Source organism: Azolla caroliniana, unplaced genomic scaffold (genome assembly GCF_043228905.1).
Source record: "Azolla caroliniana isolate FFs.n. ecotype wild unplaced genomic scaffold, voAzoCaro1.0.p SCAF_17, whole genome shotgun sequence".
Classification (NCBI taxonomy): domain Eukaryota; kingdom Viridiplantae; phylum Streptophyta; class Polypodiopsida; order Salviniales; family Salviniaceae; genus Azolla; species Azolla caroliniana.
The window spans coordinates 687142-698364 of record NW_028230452.1 but is presented as its reverse complement, the minus strand read 5'-3'; the positions used below and the strand labels follow the sequence as shown (position 1 = coordinate 698364).

Below are 11223 nucleotides of genomic sequence, written 5' to 3'. Positions count from 1 at the left end.
ACCGAACCATTGCCGATTGTTAATGATGATGTCTTGGATGTATGTATGTATGTATGTCCATCGCCAAATGTGTGTGTGATGATGATGGCTCTTATGTCTGCCAGATAGTGACCACATCCAACCATCCCATGCAATGTCTTAACATATGTGTAGCGCTCGTCGGACCTCGCATCAACGACGCCACATGTATGTTGTGTCTAGGCAAAGGAGCCCAACTTTATTGTCCACACATGTGGTCCAACCTAAACCCTACCATCTTTGCGGACCATGTATGTATGTGCCACCCTTGGTACATGTGGTCCATCTTTGTGTCCACTAGTTAACCTCCCTACTGTCTAGTTATGGTGATTCAACTTTTATTTGCATGGCATGTCTAATATCTTATAGAGGTGGTTCAACCTAACATCTATGCACATGTCTTAGTAGTATAGTATAGATGGTTCAATTCAACATCTAAGCATCAACGTCAGCTACACATATGAGACTTTTGTCCCCTAGTTAGTCTCTCTATTTGTTTGATAGTGGTGATCCAACTCCTCATCAATATGGCATGTTTATTATCTAATAGAGGTGGTCCAACATAGCATCCACACACATGTCTTGGTGTCTAGTATAGATGGTCTCGGTGACTTGGCGCCCTCCATGGCGTTTGGTAGAGGTAGTCCAATATGGTATCCATGTGGCATGATTCGTGTTTAGTAAAGTTAGTCCAATCTAGCATCCACAACAACCATGAGTGCGTTGTCTTATATTAGAGGTGGTCTAACCTAGCATTCTTACATATTTTGTGAACTTTAAATTTTTACCGTGTCATAGATAAGAGTGTGATCCTTGCAACGTAGGTAGCCATCCATTTGATACCATATCATCGATGAGAGTGTGATCATTGTATCATGTTTGGCCATTGATCAACGACACTATTGGTAACGACATCATTCTCATGAAAGTTTGGTTTGTTTTGACCCAATTTTTGCATTTACAATAAGCTTTGGTGTCAAGGTGATATTTCAATGCCAAAGTTGAACTTTTGTCAAATGGCTTCAATGTAGGGCACGAATTCCAGACAATTAGGTTTGTGTTGTCCCCATTGAATGGTAGTTTAAAATATTTTATGCAAAAGTTTCCCCTAAAGCACGATTTATGCATGAATGGTTTGAATAAATGCAAAATACAAACTAATCTTACGACACATATAGGGAAAATCAATATTAGGAAAACCTTTAAAAAAAATCCAGGATTTGATAAAAACAAGGCAAGGCTTCATGAAATTTGGGAATCGGAACATAGGATGAAATTTGATGTGGGGCTTTAATGCCATACCATAGATCCTCTCACGTAAGCTAGAAATGTTTGTTCTAAATTTAAAAATGGAACTTAAAGCTTACTCTACAATCAATTTTGTGTCCTCTCCCTCCCTCTCCATTATTGCACAGTCGAGAACAATGAAAGTAATTGACATCACGAATAACCTTCAATACATGAATTATGAGCAAGGAAGGTGATAGACTACAACTCAAAGATGAGTTTAGCATTTTATGTTGTAACACACCCATGGTTTGTAACCATCACCATAATGAACGTGGCACTTAGTCAAGTAATTATACAACATATGTTTCAAGGTAGTTACACGAGGAATGATTTGCCCTCACCATGAAACAATTCATGTATGAGCCCGTAAACATATTCATTCATATAAAAATTGTATCTTTGTTAGATTCTCACAACTCTTTCACTCGCAATTACGACAAAAAATCAGTTACATATATTGCCCTTATGTGTTAAGGTATCATTAATCATTGCATTGACATATTTCATGTATATTCATGTGATGACAGTAGATGTGGCATTCCTAAACCCCACTACTAGCCTTCGATGGTTAATGAGCACTGCCAAACCCAATACTTAATTTGAAGAAATGCGAGAAGCATGGCTCAAATAATGTATGATGTAAGTCAATTCCATCACTCCACACTTCAGTAGTTAATACGAAAAATAGCAAAACGATTAATGATACACAAGTGCTTTTTATAATTTCATTCAAAAATCGATAGACTGTACCAATAGGTTGGCTTTAGATTGCATTCCCACCACTTCAATGCATACTCTTACTTCTCATTCTTGCTTCACATTGATAGACATGTACCAAAGTGACATGGTTGCATTGGCACTCCCTTATTCGTATTATGAATGTTTTTGTCACTAATAAACTATGGGTGTGGGTATATGTACATGTATCACATCACATCATTGCACTATCACTCCCTTGCATATACATATTATGCATGCTTTCATCACCAACAATTGATGGTATGGATACATGTACATACATGTACCTCGTCACATGGTTGCACTGGCACTTCCTTATTCACATTATGAATGTTTTCATTGTTAAGACTCAATGGCCACTTTGCACATTTACAACCCATATATTTAATGCACAATATGACAAATATATTATGCTGGATCTTGAATACATTATACAAGCATAATAGTTTGCAATTTGTTTTTTAATATGAGAAACTGAAGACCAAGTGCTCGCATAAATTTTAAAATGTCCAAATTAATTAAACAAAGGGAACTAACGCTTGTCAAAAATACTCCGAAATATTAAACATTTGCGTCTGCCGGGAGTCGAACCCGGGTCTATTGCTTGGAAGGCAATTATCCTAACCGTTGGACTACAAACGCTCGATGATTACAAGTCTGTAAATAGCTTAATCAATTAAATAAATTCTTGCTAAATACACCCGCTTGACGAGAGATTCATCTAAGTTTTTGTCAAACACAACCTAAATATTCCATCCTTTATAAGGCCATCCAAAATGTATAGGAGCAATGAACCATGTCCTCGGTTTGGTCCTTTGAACCCTAATAATGGCATTGGATGAAGGTTTCACTCGAGATTGCAGGAGGTGCTTTAGGTGGATGAAAATGTTTAAATTCTATTGCAAAATATGACATTAAATAGAGTCAACATACGTTTGCGTTGACAACGGGGTAAGTTTCCCCACATCTACGATTGAATTGTTAACTATTGACATAAACAACAAAGGAAAGAGCATGACATAAGTTGCGTGATAGAACTTGCATTGTATCCTTACATTTGTGGCTTTATTTCTTGGCCTATCTTCTAGTTGCCACAATGTTTTTGAAACGTTGTGCCACTATGTCAATGAGCTAAAATTGAAATAGTCAAATAACATTGATGTAGACTGTGCAAATTTTAATTAATAGTGTGAGTGCACTTCCTCGTTCTCATGCATCAAATTCCAAGTTCTAAGATCAATATCATGCTCATGTAAATTAAGATATATAATCCACATTTTTGAGTCTTTTATCGTATGTGGGCCCATCATTGTCCAATTTCGTAAGGGCATGCTCACATCCATTTCAATCTCAACAATTCGCATTTGTTGGAAACAATTATGATGTTTCAACCTTTCAAAGAAATCATAATTCCAAATTGGTATAGGTAGGTGGAGATGCCAAACCATCAAAAATTACAATTGACAAACAAAGGCTTGATGTGGGTGTCGGTGACAAGAGTGGAGGTGTAAATTGGTACAAATATTTTTCAATTGAGGGAAGTTTCACATGAAGGACGATGGAGGAGTAGCAAATTGGTACTAATCTTTTTTAATAAAGGGAGTTTCACAATAAGGACATTTGAGTAATCCTTTCTTCAAAGGAAAAAAACGGTAAGTAAGAGAAGAGCATGGATCCATATAAGAGTATATTTGTGAAGATGTGTTTTTCTCAACAGGTCAATGCCAAAGTTGAACTTTTGACAAATGGCTTTAATATAGGGCACGAATTCCAGACAATTAGGCTCGTGTTGCCCCCATCGAATGGCAATTGAAAACATTTTATGCACAAGTTTCCTCCTTGCCTAAACACAATTTATGCATGTATGGTTTTATCTTTTAAAATTTTGTAATGTTTGAATAAGTGCAAAATCAAACTAATCTTATGATACATATAGGGGAAATCAATATTAGGAAATCAAATTTCTACGATTTGATAAAAACGAGGCAAAGTTTCATGAAATTTGGGAATTGGAACATAGGATGAAATTTGATGTGGGGGCTTTAATGTCATACATATTTCATTAGATTTATCATTAATATTCAATGAATAAAAATGGTTGTACAATGTACACTAAAGTTTTTTTTTTCAAAGATGAATGTTGTCGGTCTTCCTTATGCTTGTATTTTTAACATAATTCGTTGATGCGGCCTTCTAAATGTTATGATGGCGTCTATTGACTTGTATTTTTTGAGTCTCTTATTTAGGAGCGAAGCATTTAAGAGGGGCGAGGAGGGGGACATGCTTTCATAAAGAGAAAGAGGAACAATAAACGTTGTCACTAGAAACCGAAGATATGGGGTGATAATATAGAGTTTATATGCTTTGAAATTTGATCTTTGATGTTTGCAAGCACCATATCTCCGTGATTTTGATGCAATGATTCTCCTTACAAAAAAAGCATGAGACAACAATGTACATGTGATTGCATGTGTTGGTGCATGCAAATGTTGAACATGCGGCATATTAGATTATAATGTACAAATATGTGCAAATGCACATGTATGTCATCGATGAACATCAAATGGTAAAGGAAGATACGATACATTAATTGTATGTTAGGAACTACAGGAGATTGACTGGTAGAATTAATTTTTTGCCTCACAATCTCCAGAACTTATTTGTAGGGATATTTATTGCAATAAAAATTTGAAGGGTTGAAGCTACAAGAAATTGTTTGATACATTGCAGGTAGTGTATGTGCATCAAGCAATAACTAAGACACCTATTGTACATGTTGTAACCTAAGACAAACAAATAATTCAAATTACTCGATATAATTAACATGGTAGTTGGAACCCATAATAAATGCAAATTCATTTGCTAAAAGGGTTACTTATACAAAAAACACTATCATCAACCTTGCACAATTCAAAGTAGTGCAAAGGAGATACTTGTTTGGACGTTTGGGTCTTCCATTGAACTCTACATGTATTGGCAATACCAAAGCATGTAATGTACCTCATAGCTACCCAAACTAAGATATACTGAAATACTAGTTCAAAACTCTTGATTTTTTGGGTGGCCTATGAAATGAAAGCCACTAATCAAGATTCAATACTACCATAAATTGGTTAAACCAAAGTTACATATTTGGATAAGATAATAGATGGTTTAACTACAATGATGTTGGCCCATATACCTATGGTGGTTTAAAGCATTTCATTAAATATTTCAATGCAAATGATTAAGAAGTTTCATGAATCATGCTATTGGGGTGATTGGGATGTTTGTTGGTCCCATCAACCTCGTAATTCTATTTCAAAGAGATTCGAGAACAAAGCTTTCACATTGTCGCAACTAAAGTTGAGAAGGGATTATACGCTAAAACGGTGGAGGTGGGGCCAACGTTAAGAAAAGTAAGCTAGTGATTGAATATATAACTCGTTGAATAATGCATTTCAATGTTTGCTCTAGCCATACCTAAAGCAAATAAGGGGCACATGTTTAGAACACATTTTAAAGGATATTGTATTATTATTCATTGTTGTGGACCACCACCTTTCATCTTAAACAAATAGGGAAGGGGGTTTCATTTTTAGTTTGACAATATGTGCTATAATTATATTGTATTATGCTCTAGTAGCGACTTTATTGGCATTAGACAAAAACATAATATTTGAAATGATTTCATTCACAAAGTTAATTCATGTTAATATACACATGTTACAAGCGTTTTCTCTATCAAACAACTCCTAACCCTACATTTCTAACTCCATTTTTTAAAATATGAGATGCTACCACAATTCCTTCATAACAATCACTATGTTATTAAGTAAGATTTTCATAGTTCATTTCATATTGTGTTTTTACCCATGCATGTGTCCAATCCTTAACATATTGATGTTATGCTTCGTCACGGTTTTCTAGTGAACGGCATCAAATTCTTTTTGTTTAGACATTTGCATTTTAACATCATAACTTCGATTTGACGTGGGTATTCTAGATGATATTCTAAGAGCAAACGAACAAAAACCATCTTATCATTGTGTTTCGGTATGTACTAACACCAATGATAATCCCTAAGAGCCAAAATATATCGATGGTTTTATTGTAAGAAATTGTCACCAGGAAAAAATGTCTCTTGGCCTACCCATATTCAAATATGCATGACTTGATGCAAGTCTTGAATGTAATAATATTATGATCATATATTTGAACAGTGAATTGTGATGGGCTAATCACCAATTTGAAAAATAATCATTAGTAAAAATAAACATATTAAGAGTATGTATGACATTGTAAGAATAATTGCCTTGCCCAATCAACGCATCATTTGAAGGAATTGGCCAATCGGTAGGAGACCTTATTTTGATCCTATGCTACATCTTTAGCATGCACACCACACCCTCTTATACTATTCGATGTTTAAGATATCATATCAAGTCCTAAGTGAATTTCGTGGATGATTAAAAAAACTTCGAAATACTACATATCAATATCTATAGGGAAGTATGTCATAAATTTAACATATGCAATCTTGTTTTGATATTGGGGTTTTTCTCTTAAGTAAGATGAAAACATCACAATCAATTTGAGAAACATGGCACTCCAGACTATCATAATGTTGATGCGACTAAAATGATGTGTTATTAGTTGAACAAGAGATATGGAGGCTAATTAAATACCACGCCAAGTAAGTAAAACATCCGTAATATTCATTGGATTAAAGTAGTATGCCACTGAGTAAGTGATGGCTTTGATTAAGAAACACAGAAAGGAAGTAATATGCTTAATAAATATTGACTGACTAATTCATGACACATTGGTAAATCAACATTTTGATTACTTGTTTTGGATTGCTTATTTAAAGGTTTCGTTACACGTAGGTGTTTTCATGTCAATTGGCAAGGAGACTTACGAGCAATGGCATCTGGGGAAAACATTTATCTTAGATTTAATATCATCATTAGAGTGTTGTTGATACGTACATAGGAATGTACTTCCCATAGGAGACATTGTCGGGAGATGCTTGAGAGGGGTACTTATGGATATACTTAAATTGTTTTGAAGTTTCTCAAGTAAAGTGGAGAATGTACTAGGGTGTGAGGTATTGAATCACATCCGATATACATAAAGTAGACACCCACGATAATTCACACACTATTCATGAAGATCATTTATTGTATGTCAGTGAAAAAAGTGTGTCATGCACTCACTTGTCATATGCATTATCTCCTTTGGCTAGAGACAAAACTTTCTTCTTCGATGCATTACAATATTTCTTGTCAAGGATTATAGAAGTTAGAAATTGTGTACCATTATTAGTTACAAAACTCGAGACTCGTTACCGTATTTTTTTCAAATGATCTAATTCTAAACAAACTGTAACCAACAATATCATCGACATACACTTGGCTTTGATATTGTGGGCATTTATTGAAAAACTGCAAATTTGATAGCAATATAGTGCTCAACCCATTGATGCCTATCTGGTTTAGGGGTACATTCCCTCTAAATAGTTTAGTAACAATTATGTTGATCCAATTACGTTGATTTTCATAGCATTTATTCAGAATGGAATTGGCATCATATACTAAATATATTGCTTAAATTAAAATATCAGCTTCAGAGAAGAGTCACTAATCTTTACTTATGTATACATTTCGAACATATAATAATATCCTTTAAGAAATATATGCACATTTTCCAATATCATGCAATACAGCATATTGCAACCAAACATCATGATTGAACTAACATTGTGAAATTCAGAAGAAATGACGACGCAAATCCTATCGATGAAGACCTGGAAATCCATATAACACATTGACAAGCTAATTTACAATTATACAAACTAGCCAAAGTTTGAAGGAAAAGGAAGATGAAATCCAATGGACTTGGAGACTCCAAAATGTTGGGTAACATACTTAGCATGTCAATAGCCTTATGGATACACAAACCATGATTACTTAAAAGCTAAACTCAGAGCCTCAACCATGGTATGCTCTTAACCTTAACAATTTAGGCATGCTGGAGAACCATGGGGACCAAGACTGGGGTATGAAATCACCATTCAAAATATCATATATTGCTGTGGATACCAATTCAATAGCATTGGTCCGATCACAATTCCAATAGTTTTATTGTTAGTGTGATCACCTGGGACTTCAACTTCAACCTTTTATTCATGAAATGTTGAGGAGAAAATATCCCCATCCACACACACATGTCACAAAGAAAGGAAGAAAGAAAAGGAAGAAAGAAAAGGAGGAAAGAGGATTGACTCATAATAGCTTCGTTGGCAATTAGGCTTTAGAAACAAATTATATAGCCTAATCAGATTAAATATAAATTATTATGTGATAATCACATGATGAATTTGAGAGGAACCTTTACTTGTATAAGATAACTTCTTTAACCCATAGTTGAGTGTAGTTACAAAGGGAGTTTACACCCATCCCAAAAACAGAGTGTGAAAATTGAAGGGGCAAGTCCTCATATTAACAGAAATGGTGCTACTTTGGCTCATCAAGTATACTAGTTAGAACTCCCATTTTGAGGATGAAAATGGGATATATGTATATGAACACACACACATATATGTGTATATGTATTGATCATAAAAGGTTGAATGATACTAAAGCCTTATGTCTCTCATTGATTTGGTTTTGGATTCCTCTCATAACATGTATGTAGGTGTGTAATTTGCGTGCACTTATCATGCATATTCAAACTGTAGCCTTCTGGCAAAAAGAATTTAAGCATTTCCACCGACTCAGTACTCTTGTGTGGTGTGACACATGACATCAATTCAACATTTTTACTAGATCAATCAATATTTAGACCATCATTGATCGATAACATCCATGGTCATGCCTCTGCTTCTTTTTTGTTTTGTTATGTTATGTTCAATTGTGGAGAGGATTGGGACCTGTGGGGACAAGCCGCTTCTCGACGCCGTATCGAGGGTCGATATTGTTGACTGATGAGGATGAATTATCATGCTGCATATTACCATGATTATAAGGTTTGTGGTGCTTACCCCTTTTGGTGTTGGTGTGAAGGACAGTTGATCTTGTGCTGGATGATATGGGCTGCGATGCCGGGCCCGGGCCCAATGATGAAGCTGCTACCAATTGTGTTGATGGGGATAATGGACCTGTGAAATTACCTTGTTTTGTTGGAATCCCTAACAGCTTCCTTGTACTATGGAAATTAGTGGGGAATTTTGTAAGATTGGCATGGAGCTGTAGAAACTGTAGGAATCTATTTGCTGAGGATTTGTATCTAACATTGTGATTAGCCACATCATGATCCTTCACTAGTAATGGCCTTGTTATATAACTTGGGTCCCTCACATGATGATGATGATGATGATGATGATGATGAGCAGCAGCAGTACGATTCGCCATGGCATGTAGATTGTCCATGATCATTTTACCTGAGGATTGGTGTACTAATATGGTTATGATGATTATGATTGTGATGATCAAGAAGATGGACTTGCAAAATTCAAGGATAAGAACAAGTGTATTACTACTAGATGATGGCGATGGCGATGAATCGGAAGCTTTCCTTACTAACCACCTCATACTTAGAATGTGTATGTATGTTTAATTCTGTAATGGAGCCTTAACTAGCTGCAAGGGAATGGATGGAGAGGGCGATGGTATATACAAGCAACATATTATATGGATGAGAGCATTAAGGAAGGCAAAAAGATCAGAGAAGAGAGATGAGGTTAATTTTAGAGAGGAAATATAATAGTGGATTAGTAACAATGGTAAGAAGAACAGAGAGCGATCTCTCTCTATCTCCCTGCAGTGTTTCTCAGAGGAACAGGGGAGGCAAATTAGACATAAAGAGAGAATTATATAAGTAAAAAGAAGAGAAAGAAAGTTGCCCTAACTAAGATTGTAGGAGAAGAAGAAGAAGAAGATGTTGTAATATAATGATATGGATGTGTCTTTTAATAATAATAATAATAATAAAGCAAGAAGAAGAAGAAGAGCCACTCTTTTGATTGATTCTTCCTTCTTGTCTAATAAATAATTTAAGAGAATGGAAGCGAAGAGTAGTAGTAAGTAAGTAAGTAGCAAGCAATAACAATAAAACAATACTACTACATAGTAACATACTAAGAAATTAGAATAATGCTCTGTTTCTCTCTCTCTCTCTTCATTCATTCATTCATTGGTATTGTTGTTAATTGAATGGATGAAAGTGTGGAGGTCTTTTTTAGTTGTGGTTATTGCTGTGCTAGAGCCTAGGATGTGTGCTGTGCTAATAATATAACACAATCACACACACACACACACACTGCCTGCCCTGTCTTCAGATTTTCCTCTGTAACCCATCAATCAATCAATCTATCTATCTATCTATCGATCGATCTATGATGATGATGATGATGATGATGATGATGATGATGATAGTAAATAATAATAATAATATGATAGATAACCCTAAGTGAAAGAGAGACAAGGAGGAGGAGGAGGAGGGGGGGGGGGTTGGAGAGTCTAGAGAGAGGATATGAAAATAGAGAGAGTCTAGAGAGAAGATATGAAAATAGAGAGGGTCTAGAGAGAGAGAGAGAGAGACAGGGGGGGGGGTTATTGAATGCCCCCCCCAATCTATTTGTCACCGTTATAACTTGCTTGTAATAATTGGGGGTTGTGTGTGTATGTGTCATGTGTGTGTGTACATGTGGAGAGAGAGGCTTTTTTTCATCATCATCATGAGTCATGTGTCATGACCATTGCCATGGCCCATGATCCCCCATGAACATATGTAGCTCTAATAGTAGTAGTTCCATGGTCCGTTTTCTTTCTTTTGTGTGTGTCCTTTGGATTTGGACAGTCTGGGAGGGGAGGAGTTCGTGCATCAACACCCCTTCTCGTCTACCCTGGGGGCCCACCCCAATAACCTTACCGCTTGTCACAAACAAAGATATGTCTTCTTTTGTTGCAGTGCTTTGCCTTGGAATATGTATTCTCTCAACCACGAGTGTCAAACATACACATGGTAGTTTTTGCTTCCAGCCCATCGGTCATGCTTTGACCTTCGACAACAGGTAATAATATCTATCGATCTCTCTAAAAGCAGGCTGTGGTTTGTCCATAAGTAAGTTTTGGCAAACGAAATGCCTCCTCTCGAAATTCGAGACAATGTTTGATTCTTGGAAAACTTATAAAA

The 11223-nt window shown here is 35.8% G+C and overlaps 1 protein-coding gene and 1 non-coding gene across 2 annotated transcripts in view; one reads left to right on the top strand and one right to left on the bottom strand.

Moving 5' to 3' along the window:
- The window catches only part of PKL (chromatin remodeling factor CHD3 (PICKLE)), a 94280-nt gene that overhangs the window by 32679 nt on the left and 50378 nt on the right, over window positions 1-11223 (top strand). The gene's annotated exons all lie outside the window — the stretch shown is intronic.
- Window positions 2617-2688, bottom strand: TRNAG-UCC (transfer RNA glycine (anticodon UCC)). Its single transcript has one exon. It is a non-coding gene; the product is annotated as a tRNA-Gly (tRNA).